The sequence below is a fragment of the Neofelis nebulosa genome, chromosome 7 (assembly GCF_028018385.1).
Source record: "Neofelis nebulosa isolate mNeoNeb1 chromosome 7, mNeoNeb1.pri, whole genome shotgun sequence".
In the NCBI taxonomy this organism is placed as follows: Eukaryota; Metazoa; Chordata; class Mammalia; order Carnivora; family Felidae; genus Neofelis; species Neofelis nebulosa.
This window is the reverse complement of record NC_080788.1, coordinates 102,804,808-102,819,538: the sequence shown is the minus strand read 5'-3', so window position 1 is coordinate 102,819,538 and position 14,731 is coordinate 102,804,808. Positions and strand designations below refer to the sequence as shown.

At 40.4% G+C, this 14,731-nt stretch overlaps 1 long non-coding RNA gene across 1 annotated transcript in view; it reads left to right on the top strand.

Annotated features, from left to right (window-relative positions):
* Positions 1–6,445: 6,445 nt before the first annotated feature.
* LOC131517239 (uncharacterized) overlaps positions 6,446–14,731 on the top strand; it is a 289,644-nt gene continuing 281,358 nt past the window's right edge. The window contains exons 1-2 of the long non-coding RNA XR_009264473.1: positions 6,446–7,323; positions 10,167–10,205. This is a non-coding gene — a long non-coding RNA (uncharacterized LOC131517239). The remainder of the gene's footprint in view (positions 7,324–10,166; positions 10,206–14,731) is intronic.

Sequence of the window (14,731 nt, the reverse complement as noted above, 5' to 3'; positions counted from 1 at the left end):
TTCCTCAGAGAGGCTTTCTTCTTTGTGAGCCCTAGCTAAAATAGGCATCTGCACATCTAGTTTTTTTAATTAGAAAAATTTAAGTTGTGTTATGATTCACATAACAATGTTTTACATAGCATAGAAGTCACCATTTTAAAGTGTACAATTCAGTAGGTTTTAGTATATTCAGAAGATTGTACAATTAATTATCACCACGATGTAACCTCAGAGCATTTCCATTACCCTTAAAAGAACCCCCACCATTATGAAGTCTCTCCCCACTCCCATTTCTCACAGTGCCTGGCATTCACTAATCTACCTCCTGTCTTTGGGGATTTGTCTATTCTGAATAATTCATACCCTCCTCTTTTGAACCATTAAAGCACCCTGTTTGTTTTCTTCCTGACACATGTGCATTTGTTTGTTTACTTGCTTATTGTTTATTCTCATAGTCCATGACTAACTTGTAGAGTTTCTTTCCAGTTCAGTCGGACTGGCCCTGAAGTGGGCTCAGCCTCGTATGGTGGGAGTGAATCAACGAGGGTTCTGCGTTGCTGGGCAGGATGACCTCTAAGAGCTGTTCCAATTCAAAGCTTCCACATTTCTGTGCAACATCTTCCTATCCATTATATTTCCAGTAACAGTTCTTTGGTCTCCAGATCTTCCCCAAGTATTTTCTGTCCTTTACTTGCAACCCACAATTGTGACTGATTTAATCCCATTCAACCAAGTGCTATGTTGGGCTTCTAGAAAACTCTTCAAGGGCTAGGATCATACCATGGCAATAATAATAGTAACATCCAGGGAACATGTGCCAAGCGTGGGGATGTGTGTGCTACTTACATCTTTTTCACTTATTACAATGGTCTTCTTACAACCTTGTGAGATAGGCACTACTATTATCATCCCATTTTGAAGACGGGAACAGTGAGGCTTAGGGAATGGACACATATTACTCAGCTGGTTTATGAGGGAGCAGATACTCAAATCCTGGCAGTCAGCCTTTAGGGCTCACTTTCTTAACCAATTCTATTCAGCTTCTTAGGTGTCAGCCATGTGTTTGTTCAAGGTACTGGTGTCATGTTGGCATGTGATACATGAATTCATATTGTTGCGCTGTTAAGATTCTTCACAACGATGACATCATAAATAAAGATTTCTGCGGTTCTTAGCAGAGCACTAGAGCAGCAGTCTTTCTTATGGGATTCTCCGCTGTCCGTCCTTTGGGCTAGGGAAGTGACTAGCTAGTGTCCTTTGGCACCCCTAGGGGCTATGTAAGCACTGGTACATGGAAGGAGGGAAGAATTCCTGTCAGTGACAGCAGCTTGTGCTTCCACAGCAGCTGGCACTTGGAAGAGAGTGTTTTACTGCAGGAAGTTTGATCCCCAGGAGAAATGCCTCTAACAGCTTAGGTGGTGTATTAGGGTTCTCCAGAGAAACAGGACCAATAGGACACACAGACACACAGACACACACACACACACACACATACACACACACACACACCACACCCCATATATATATATGACAAGTTTTTTTTTGTTTTTTTGTTGTTTTTTTTTAATAGAATCTGCAGGGTGGGTTGGAAGGCTGGAGATGCAAGCATGAGCCAATTCTGCAGTTCAAGTTTGAAAGCTATCTGTTGAAAAGTTCCCTCTTGCTCAGGGGACGTAGGTCTTTTGGTCCAGTCAGGCCTTTGACTGATTGGATAAGGCCCACCCACATTAGGGAGGGAAATCTGCTTGGCTCAAAGTCCACCAGTTTAAATGTTAATCCCATCCCAAAACACCCTCCTAGAAAATCCAGAATAATGTTTGAGTCCAGCCAAGTTGGGTTTATAAGATTAACCATCAAAACTGGGTATTTGGTGCTTGGGTTCAACCTGCTCAGGGCCTGGGCTGGAATGCAGGGGGTGGGGGCAGTATTTGTGAACGTTCCATCTCCCACATAGTGAGGGGAATATAGCTCCTACGTGGTAAGGTATTACCATGGGTGGTTGTGATGGGTAAGGATATGTCTCAGCATTGTGAGATTTACCCAGAGAACCAGTACTTGCTTGAGACCCATCTTTGGGTTAGAGGGTCCATGAGCAGGTGGTTCCTACACTTTCTACCGGGTGGGCCTCCGGGACCTACTGATCACTCACCCAGAGAGAGCCTACTTGGTATTGACTTGAGCCACCTCTGGATCTTTTTTTTTTTAAATTGAAGTATAATTAACATACAGTGTTATGTTAATGGTTCAACAATTCTATACATTACTCAGTGAATGCCAATCACAATAAATGTACTCTTAATTCCCCTCTTCTATTTCACCCATCCTCCCACACACCTTTCCTCTGGCAGCTACTAGTTTGTTCTCTATATTTAAGAGTCTATTGTTTTGTTTCTTTTTTTCTTTGTTCATTTATTTTGTTTCCAATGTTCCACATATGAGTGAGATTATCCGGTATTTGTCTTTGTCTGACTTACTTAACTTTATACCCTCTAGGTTCATCCACTGTGGTCACAAATGGCAATATCTCATTCTTTTTTATGGCTGAATAATATTCCATCGTGTGTGTACATGTGTGTAAATATATACATCTTTATATATATATTATGTATATACATTTATATTTAAATATAGAAATATATTTATTTATATATATACACGTAAATGTATACATACATATATACATTGTGTACATGTATATATATAAATAAAAATAAGGGACACCTGAGTGGCTCAGTTGGTTAAGTGTCTGACTTCAGCTCAGGTCATGATCTCCCGGTTAGTGGGTTCAAGCCCTGAGTTGGGCTTTGCGCTGACAGCTCAGAGCTTGGAGCCTGCTTTAGCTTCTGTGTCTCCCTCTCTCACTGCCCCTCCCCTGCTTGCTCTCTGTCTCTCTCTGTCTCTCAAAAATGAATAAACATTTAAAAAATTAAAAAATAAAAATAATATGTAATATAGTATATATAAATAAAAAATATATAAATAGAAATATATAAAAAGATGTGATAGGTGGATATCGCACATCTTTCTTTTTTTTTTTTTTTTTTTTTGTGACCACATCTTAATTCACTCATCTGTCAGTGGACATTTGGGTTGCTTCCATATCTTGGCTGTTGTAAATAATGCTGCAATAAACATAGGGGTGCATGTATCTTTTCAAATTAGTGTTCTCATTTTCTTTGGGTAAATGCCCAGTAGTGGAATTACTGGATCATATGGTAATTCTATTAAAAAAATTTTTTTAATGTTTATTTATTTTTGAGAGAGAAACAGAGGGCGAGTGGTGGAGGGGGCAGAGAGAGAGGGAGACACAGAATCCGAAGCAGGCTCCAGGCTCTGAGCTGTCAGCACAAAGCCCATTGTGGGCCTTGAACTCATGAACTGCGAGACCTTTACCTGAGCTGAAGGCAGACGTTTAACCAACTGAGCCACCCAGGCACCCCTCTATTTTTTTTTTTAATTTTTTTTTAACGTTTATTTATTTTTGAGACAGAGAGAGACAGAGCATGAACAGGGAGGGTCAGAGAGAGGGAGACACAGAACCTGAAATAGGCTCCAGGCTCCGAGCTGTCAGCACAGAGCCCGACGCGGGGCTCGAACTCATGGACCGCGAGATCGTGACCTGAGCCGAAGTCGGCCACTCAACCGACTGAGCCACCCAGGCGCCCCTTTATTTTTAAGTTTCTGAAGAACCTCCATACTGTTTTCCACAGTGGCTGTACCAGTTTGCATTCCCACCGAAAATGCATGAGGGTTCCTTTTTCTCCACATCCTCATCAACACTTGTTATTTCTTGTCTTTTTGATTCCAGCCATTCTGACAGGTGTAAGGTGATATCTTATTGTGGTTTTGATTTGCATTTCCCTGATGATTACTGATGAGTATCTTTTCATGTGTCTGTTAGCCAACTGTGTGTCTTCTTTGGGGAAATGTCTATTCAGGTCCTCTGACTATTTTTTAGTTAAGTTGTTTGGGTTTTTTGGTGTTCAGTTGTATAAGTTTGGATATTAACCCTTTGTTGGATATATCATTTGCAAGTATCTTCTCCCATTTCAGTAGGTTGCCTTCTCATTTTGTTGATGGTTTCCTTCATTGTCAAAGGAATTTTATCTTGATGTAGTCCCAATAGTTTAATTGTGCTTTTGTTTCCTTTGCCTCAGGAGACATCCCTAGGAAAAAATGTTTCTATGGCTGATGTCAGAGGAATTACTACCTATGTTCTCTTCCAGGAGTTTGATGGTTTCACATCTCACATTTAGGTCTTTTTTTTTTTTTTGGATTTGAGGTACACAAATGTGTTGTCTTTTTTTTTTATGATTTTTTAAATTTCTTGTTTTATTTTTTATTTTTTAAAAATTTACATCCAAATTAGTTAGCATATAGTGAAGCAATGATTTCAGGAGTAGATTCCTTAGTGCCCCTTACCCATTTAGCCCATCCCTCCTCCCACAACCCCTCCAGCAACCCTCAGTTTGTTCTCCATATTTATGGGTCTCTTCTGTTTTGTCTCCCTCCCTGTTTTTATATTATTTTTGTTTCTCTTCCATTATGTTCATCTGTTTTGTCTCTTAAAGTCCTCATATGAGTGAAGTCATATGATTTTTGTCCTTCTCTGACTGGCTAATTTCACTTAGCATAATACCCTCCAGTTTCATCCACATAGTTGCAAATGGCAAGATTTCATTCTTTTTGATTGCAGAGTAATACTTCATTGTGTGTGTGTGTGTGTGTGTGTATGTATATATGTATACATATACATACATGTATACATGTATATGTATACATATATATATACATATATATATACATACACACACACCACATCTTCTTTATCTATTCATCCATCGATGGACATTTGGGCTCTTTGCATACTTTGGCTATTGTTGATAGTGTTGCTATAAACATGGGAGTGCATGTGTCCCTTCAAAACAGCATACCTGTATCCCTTGGATAAATGCCTTAGTAGTGCAATTGCTGTGTTGTAGGGCAGTTCTATTTTTAGTTTTTTGAGGAACCTCCAGACTGTTTTCCAGAGTGGCTGGACCAGCTTGCATTCCCATTACATTTAGGTCTTTAAACCATTTGGAATTTATTTTTGTGTATGGTGTGAGAAAGTGGTTCAGTTTCATTCTTTGTGCATGTAGCTGTCCAGTTTTCCCAGCACCATTTCTTGAAGAAACTGTCTTTTCCTTATTGTATATTCTTGCCTCCTTTGTTGTAGATTTAAAAAAAAAATTTAAATGTTTATTAAATTTTTAAAAAGTGTTTGTTTTTGAGAGAGAGAGACAGAGACAGAGCATGAGCAGGGGAGGGGCAGAGAGAGAGGGAGACACAGAATTTGAAGCAGGTTCCAGGCACTGTCAGCACAGCGCCTAATGCGGGACTCGAACTCACTAACCGTGATATCGTGACCTGAGCTGAAGTCAGTGCACCCAGGCGCCCCAAATGTTTATTTATTTTTGAGAGAGAGAGAGAGGGCGGAGAGAGAGGGAGATATAGAATATGGAGCAGGCTCCAGGTTCTGAGTGTCTGCACAGAGCCTGATGCAGGCCTCAAACCCACGAACTGTGGAGATGAGGACCTGAGCTGAAGTCACACGCTTAACTAACTGAGCCACCCAGGTGCCCCTCCTTTGTTGTAGATTAATTGACCATATAAGCGTGAGTTTATTTCTGGACTCTCTATTCTGTTCCATTGATCTATGTGACTTCTGGATCCATTCATTCATTTAACAAACATTTGTTGAATGTCTATTATGTGCCAAGCTCTTTTCAACAACTGAGGATACAGTGGTGAATAAACACAGACAAAAATCGCTTTTCTCAAGAAATTTGCATTCTGGGAAGTGAAGAGAGACTGATAGTTAAAGAAAATAAGTAAAAAAATGTCAGATGGTGTAAGTGCCATGGAGAAAAATAAAGGCAAGAAGGGAAATAGGGAATACTGTGGTTGGCAGAGCAGGGGGGGGGGGTGGTGCTGGTGGTTTACATTATGAACTGGAGTGGCAAAGGAATGCCTCACTGGAAGAAACAGTGCTTTTTGAGTAAAGACATAGATTATATAAATAGATCATATCCTATAGATAACAGGAGGAAGGAATTCTGGGCACAGGGGACAGCAAGTGCAAAGGCCCAGAGGAAGGAGTGTGCCTGGAATGAAGTGAGAGAGGGAGAGTGATGGGAGGTGCAATTAGAGAAGTAACAGTAGGCCAGAGGGATGGGGGCCTTGAAGACCACCGTGAGGGCTGCAGGTTCTACTCTGAGAGGGCTGGAAGCCACCATAGGGTTTGTGTAAAGGAGTGACATGATCTGGCTGCTCTCTTGAGAAAAGACTATAGGGTGTGTGTGTGCCTGGGTGTGGGGGACTGTCTTAGTCCATTTGGGCTAACAGAACAAAATACCATAGACTGCGTTGGCTGAGAAATTTCTGAGTTTTGGAGGCTGGGAAATCCAAGATCAAGGCGCTGGCAGATTTGGTGTCTGGTGAGGAGTGCTTTCTGGTTCATAGATGGCTGACTTCTTGCTGTGTTTTCACATAGTAGAAGGGGTGAAGGAACTCTCTGGAGTCTTTTTTATAAAGACATTAATCCCTTCCTGAGGGCTCTGCTTTCATGACTTAACTACCTTCCAGAGAGCCCCACCTCCTAAGACCATCACCTTGGGGGTTAGCATTCCAACAAATGAATTTGGAGGGACATGAACATTCAGATCGTAGCAGGGAGTATGAGGCAGACGCAGGGAGGCCTGGCCAGGACTCAGAGGGGAGATGATGGTGCTGTGGACCAGATGGCAGTGAGAAGAGGCTAGGTTCTAGATGTGTTTTGAAAGCCAGGCCAATGGGATTTGCTGCCCGTAGCGAGGCCTCTGGGAAATGTATGCGGGCGGGAGAGTGCCATAATAGAGGTCCACCATTTACATTCCCATCCAGCGCTCTTTTGCACATTCACACTCAAGGTAGGAAGAAGATGACCTTTAGATTTTTAGGATTCTTGTCCTCAGCAAGAGTGTCTGAGGACTGCCTTCGGGGCTGTTTCAAGATGTGTGACCAGTTTGGTTTAATGGGAGAGTACCCCTTCTGTGGCCAGTCTCCATGGCTGAGAGTGGATTGCCCGACTGCCCATCTTCCTGGTCCTGCTGCTCAGTATACATGCGTGGCCCCGTGGCCATTCAAAGGAAGTGACCTCATAAGCGTGCCTTTCAAGCCACACAGGATGGGTCCTTGTGTGACATTCAGCCGTCTCTCTGGTTTACACCAAATTCAACAACTTGTGGCCTGCAGATACTCAGTATAAATAGCTGGAAAAGCCTGACCTTGACAACCTCATTTCTCATTCCTTTCTTGTTACAGGTAATAGAGCTGAAAATGTGGTTTTAATTATAGCACTAATGAAAACTGAAAATCCAGACAGACACTTGACGAACTCTGCTGTGCTTTATATTACATTTGTGCTAACTACAAAGTGCCCAGCTGGGTGTAACATTATCCCCCTTTCCTCGAGCATCCGCCTGACTGAAGCTGTATAATTGATGTATACTTTGGCAGGAGGTCAGCTTAAAGGGTTTTTTTTTTTTTTAAGATTTTTTTTTTTTTTTTTTTGAAAACATCTTTAACGGTATTTGGGGGGAAAGAATACGTTTATTACCTGGGCTGGGAGAACATTTCTCTGCATTGCCCGACACTCCCCACCCCCATTGCAAACTTCTTCTGGAGCATTCCACACATGTTCAGGAAATTCTGGGGCCACAAGTGACCTTAGAGAATTACCTTAACCTAGAGCCCTGTACCTTTGTCTTTGGCCACTGATGCTGCCACGGCAAAGCAATACCTTACCATACAAACCTGTTCAGCCCTCTGTTCTTTTCAGTCAGAAGGGCGTATTCAGTGTCTATGAAAGGGAGAGTGATGGTGGCCATATCCACATCTGTGTAGGCACATCTGTCCTCACCTGCTAGCCCATGGCTGCCACGTGGCCTCTAAGGGAGTTACTTAGAGGTAGGGTTTTCAAATAAAATATGGGACACCCAGTTAAATTTGAATTTCAGGTAAATAGTAAATAATTAAAAATTAAAAAGTCTTAAAAATATTCTTAATTTTTAATTATTCATTGTTTATCTGAAATTCAAATTTTAGCTGGGTGTTCTATAGTTTTATTTGTGAATTTGGTAATCCTACTTATAGGGTTTCTGAGACTGGACAAGGTTTCTGCAAGGACTTCTAAAGAATCCTCACCTATGATGTAAAGGAAATATAAATCCTCATTTGGAGACAATGTAAAGTTAGCTTTGCTGTAGCTCTCCAAAGACTTCTCTTCACATCCCATCTGAATTGTGACCTCATTCTCTCATCCTGCTCCTTACATCACACAGAATGCCAAGGTTCTAGAATGAATTCATGAAATTCATGGCATTGCCTACCTCAAAGATATTGAAAGTTTCTACAGAGACCCACTGATGGTAAAGGCATCTTATCTTTACTGACTTGGTTGGTGACTCTGGTTAAGGTACATAAAATTTTTTCTGTTTAATTTATAGTATTTTTGTTTTTATTTGAATTCTTGAATAGGTAATCTATTTATTTTACATGTACAGATTTCAACAAAATATGAAAGGTATGTAGGAAGAAGTTTCCCTTTCCCTTCCAATGTCCAGCCATCCAGTGCCCTTCCCCATGAGCAATGACTACTATTGATTTCTTTTTTATTCTTCCAGTCATATTTATGCACATATATATATAAATAGGCATATGTTTCCCTCCTTTTCTATATAATTGTTAGCATACTGTACCCACTATACTTATTATACTAAAAGCATCTTTTTTCCTTTATTAGCTCTTAGAGATCTAGTCATATCACAATATAAAGAAGTCTCATTCATTTTTTATGGCTGCATAATATTACATTGCATAAGTGTATTATATTATTTAATCAGCCTCTCTTTGATGGATACGTACATGGGTTCCAAATGTTTGTTGTGACAAACAATGTGGGACATGCATCATTTTGTGTGTATGTGAATATATCTTTAGCTAAATTTCTAGATGTGGAGTCATTGGGCCAAAGAGTACATGCATTTATAATTTTCCAAATTGCTCTATTGGCTTCCTATTGCTGCTGTAACAAATTACCACAAGTGTGGTGGCTTAAAACAACACAAAGTTATTATCTTATAATTTTGTAGGCCAGAAGTCTTAAGATCATGGTGCCGATAGGGGCTGTGTTCCTTCTGGAGGCACTATAGCAGAATCTATCTCCTTGCCCTTTCTGGCTTCTAGAGACTGCTTGCATTCCTTGGCTCGTGGCCTCCTCCTCCATCTTTTTTTTTTTTTTTTAAGTTTTTACTCATTTATTTTTGAGAGAGAGAGAGAGCAGGGAAGGGGCAGAGAGAGAGGGAGAGAGAGAGAATCCATAGCAGGCTCTATATTGTCAGTGTGGAGCTCGATGAGGGGCTGGAACCAATGAACGTTGAGATCATATCCTGAGCCAAAGTCATTTCACTGACTAAGCAACCAAGGCACCCCTTCCCTCCTCCATGTTTAAGGCCAGAAGTGTGGTATCTTCAAATCTCCTTTTCTCTGACCCTTGCTTTCATCATCACATCGTCTCTGACTCTGACTCTCCAGCCCCTCTTTTATAAGGATTCTTGTGTTTATATTGGGCCCACCTGGATAACTCAGGATAATCTGTCCATTTCAAGATCCATAACCTTAATCATACCTACAAAGTCCCTTTTTCCATGTAAGGTGACATAGTCACAGGTTCTGGGTTAGCATGTGGGCATCTTTGTGGGGTCATGATTCAGACTACTTAGTACTTACAGAATTTGTACCAGTTTAAATGTCCACCACAGCCTCACTCACAATGTGCATTCAAAATTTTTGAAACTTTATCAGTTTGGTAGGTTAAATACATTTTAAATTGCCTTTCTCTTATTGTGAGTGGGTGGGGGGGGGGTGGGAAGCTATCTAAGAGCCATTTCTTCTTTTCTTTTTGAACTGTCCAAACCATTACTTACCAGGTTGTCAGTTGGGAAATGTTTCTACTAGAGTAGGTGATGTTTCTGAGAAGCAAATTGCAAATTTTTTCTTACCAGTTGGTCATTTGTATTTCAACTTTGCTTATGAAAGCTTCTTGCCATGCCATGCAAAAGCTATTATTTTTATGTAAATTTATCGAATTTCTTTATGGCTTCTAGGTCTTATGACATGGTTACAAAGATCTTCTCCACTTTAAGGTAATGAAAGAAACATAATTTCTTCTTAAATTTGAATAAGTAAAAAACAACACAGGCCACTACTTGGTCTTTGTCAAAAAAGTAGACCATAAAGATCAATAAGAGAAAAATAGAAGTCACTTAAAACCTACATTCTATTGTTTATTGTCTGCAAGGGTGGCCTACAGATTACAGTGTTTGCAGGTAGGGGCTGGGCGGTGGTGCTGGAGCTGGTTGGCGTGGGTTTCTGAGGGAGGTTGAGCCTATTGTGAGCGTCTCTATCCAATACTGCATTTAGTAACATCAAGTTGGTAGTTTTATATTTTTTTCTATTTTTATTTTTTTTCAAGTTCATCCATTTATTAGAGAGAGAGAGAGAGAGAGAAAACATGACTGTGGGGGGGGTGGTGGGCAGAGAAAGAGAGAGAGAGAGGAGAGAGAGAGAGAGAGAGAGAGAGAGAATCCCAAGCAGTCTCCATGCTGTCAGTTCTTAAGCCCGACCAGAGGCTCGATCCCACAACCGAGAGATCATGAGCCCCATCAAGTTGGTAGTTTTAAACTGATCACGTTGAGGAGTGCCTGGGTGGCTCAGTTGGTTAAGCACCCGACTCCTCATTTTGGCTCAGGTCATCATCTTGTGGTGAGATGGAGCCCCTGTGTTGGATGCTCATGGCAGAGCCTCCTTGGGCCCTCCCCAACTCACACTCTCTCTTAAAAGAAAACAAAACTGATCAGGTTGAGAGTATTTATACCATGGAAATTGACAATTTCAACTGCCAAAAATCAGATCTTTCCCCCCGGAGAACAAGTTGTTTAACATTTACCAGTATACCACTAGAGACCTTGTCTCTAGGCTTTCTAGCCTTTAAAAAAATCCAAGAAATGATTTTACTTGGATTTTTTTTTTTTTAACTTGGGAGTATCTGATGTGAAGGAGGGCTCATAGGAAGTGTATGTGGGTAGCTTTAGATTATGGTGCCTCTGTACACACACACACACACACGCACACACTTTCTAAAACATATTGTATATTTAAACTGGTGACCTTTTTTTTTGTCTCCTTAATGGGATATTATTGCCATCTTTCGATCTCAGTAAACATTTATCCAAATCATTATTTTAATGGTTGCATAGTATGCCACAGAATGATTTACTGCATTTGACTAATCCCTGGTTCTGAGACATTTGTAAAACTTCTGTTTGTCTTCATTGCTAGCTCCAGCTGGTATGATATTAGGCTGCTCAGCTCTCAAGAATGTTGGGATTATCAGGGAGAAAACTTTCAAGAAGTGCTTTCAGATATATGAGTCCTTTACAGTGTTGGCATCACTATTCTAATTATCCACAACCAGGCAGGCCTTTTGGGAAATGTCCTGGTTTCTTTTGGTATAATTACTCAGATTCCACATAAATTCTGGAGATGTTTATGTGGTAACAGCAGCTCAGGAAGAAAGAATGTGGGCACTAGAGTTGTGGATTCCAAGAGACAGAAGCCCTGCCATGAGACAGACAGGGAAGGTGACAATTAGGCCATAGATAAAAATAAAGGGGATAAATCCCATCAACTCCCTGAGAGATTTCAGACAGGCCAGCAGGACTGGAGGACACAGAATGGAGGGTAATTAGAGAAGATATTTTTGGGCTAAGACAGAGTAAGAGTGGTGTTTCCTTGTTAGCATAGGCTTTTAAAAAGTGAAACACCATAATTATTTCTCAAGGATAAGAATATCATTAATACTGTGTTAGGTGTTTTGGAGAACTTAAATGTAAGAAAGGAATGGGTAGACTGGTTTTAATCAGGGAAAAATTAGAATTTTCGTAAGTTCACAAGCAGCTTTGAACAACCACTTTGCAAAACATTGGTTTGATTTTGCTATGTCTGGAATCACTGACTACTGAGCATGCTTTTGATGATGGGATACAGGATTGCCACACTTGAGTCAGTTCAGAGTTCTTCTGTGACGTTATTTGAACAACATAATTGCTTTGAGTGGGATTCCCATCCACAAAAGGGAGGTAGGTGCTTTGAATTTTTTCAACAAGTACTAAGAAAGAGTATTACTAATAGTGGAATTTTAATTAGTGCCTATACCAAAGCTTTGAAAATAATCTTTTGGTGTTTCCTTGAGCCCCAGGGCACACAGGTACTATGTAGTCAAAATACTGTATATACTGTGTGGTTTTTGATTTTTAAAACATATTGCTGCCACTGGAAGGCAGTGTTGCCTAGTCACTGTGTTCAGCCAAGCCAATGGGCAGATCTGAAGACTTGGTCCGAATTTGCAGGGAATCCAAATGAGCCCAAAGAAGTGCTTTTATCTTTGCCTCTTTTCTGAATCTGGCCGAGATCCTGGGCTACCCATAGACGTGCCATCCCTGTTGGACGTTTCCTGGCATCAGGTGTGCTGGCATTAATTATGTGAGATCTGCCTGTATGTATTAAAGTGATGAGACTTGATTCCCTTTGGTCTCAACATTTCTCAAATGTACAGCAGGACCATCAGCCCTTGCAATCTCATAGCAAATGGTGGGATTTCCCTACAATCGGATAAGAGCAACCTAATCAATGACTTAAACAGGTAGCCTTTCAGAAATCTTGCTTTGACTATTAACTTTCATTAGACCAAATTATTTCATGATTATCCTAGATAATTTTTTTTCTATCACCTAATGCACCTAGTAAAATTCTAGGTCAACCATGAGTTCTCAAAGGAGATTGGTTCAACAATGAAATACTCTTTCTGTATTTTTTTCTTCTTATCAACAGATATTCAGGTAATGTTTTGATTTAGGAGCACTCTTCAGGATTTAAGTTAGGGAATATTCTGTTGACATTCTAATTGTAGACATCTCTTTAGACTATTAATAATGATCCCTTATCTTTGTGCAGTGCTTTAAAAATGTAAAGTCTTTGTATATGCTTTCTCCTTGGATTCTCAGAACAGTCTGGTAAACTTGGTAAAGGAGGAATCATGATTTCCGTTTTGATGTTTAGGAAATAAAGTCAGATTGAGTCATGCTCCCAGAGTCACCTAAGCACCTTCTGGTTCTGAATTGTGCTTTTGCCTTCCTTATACATGCTGTGTATAAACAAAGGCCCCTTCATCTTACAGGCCATGATAGTAAGGCTGGAATTGGAGCCTTTTATCCACGGTGTTTTTTTGTCCTATCTTTCCTCCCTTGGTTCATAGAGAAACATACCTCTTTTTGGTTATGTCAATAAATGGTCAGCACAGCATGATTTTTCATGGACTTAGGGTGAATAAGAGCCTCTATACATTAAAGGCCTTTTTGCTTCTTAGGAGGCTTTATTCTAAAGAGTGTTTCTGTAGAAACATTTTTTACTTGAAAGACTATGGATCACTTTTCAAACGCGGAATTGTCTTATCTGAAATACATTCCTACCTGTGCTGAAAGACACAGGTATAATCAATGCCTTGATCATATGGACAATCTTTATCAAAAGTGCCTTAGATCCTGAAGAGCCTGAGGGGATGAGACACACACACACACACACACACACACACACACACACACACACACACACAGAGAGAGAGAGAGAGAGAGAGAGAGAGAGAGGGAGAGGGAGGGAGGGAGAGAGACAAGTGCCTTACTAGTATCTGAGCCCCCCTCATGGACCAGGCAAAAAGGAAGTTTTCAGCAAACTGCCTCTGAATCCCTCTAATCCTTTCCATGGTTTCAGCATCAGATAATTAACATATTTCTAGATGCAGGCCACTTTAGTTCTACTGAAGCCTTTATGTTCTGCAATATCTTAGGTTTAGTCTCATTTTGAAAATTGAAAGCTAGAATGTACTAGGCAGTAAATTAGTTAATGAGGATTCTTTTATTATAGTGGCTATCAAAATGGATTGAGAATTAAATTCGCCTGCCTCACTGCCCTGCAGCAAAATTCATCAATGAGGAATAGTCCTTTAGAGGCTGATTGGAAAAATCCAGGTCAGATTTACCAGTGGTATTCAGACACAGTCTAGAAGTACCATAAGGTAGGATCCTTGTATTCCTGAATAATTCAGTTCTGTTTAAGGTGTGTTTTTGAGGAGTCTAGAGAGATCATAGTTGGTGCTCTTCCTTTTATGTTAACGTTGTGCATGATAGTGGAGTCTCCCACATTGTGTCCATACCATTTAATAATATATTGCAAACATATAACTTTTAATTTAAAATATAAATTTTTGGGGGCGCCTGGGTGGCTCAGTCGGTGAAGCGTCTGACTTTGGCTCAGGTCATGATCTCGCGGTTCATGAGTTCGAGCCCCGCATCGGGCTCTGTGTTGACAGCTCGGAGCCTGGAGCCTGCTTCAGATTCTGTGTCTCCCTCTCTCTCTGCCCCTCCCATGCTCATGCTCTGTCTCTCTCTGTCTCAAAAATAAAAACATTAAAAAATTTTTTTTAATGTTAAAAAATACAAATTTTTTAAAATTTTTGAACATTTTTACTGAAATAATTGTAGATTCACATGCGGTCATAAGAAATAGCAGAAAGAGCCAGCATACACTTAGCCCAGTTTCCCCCAGGGGTAACATT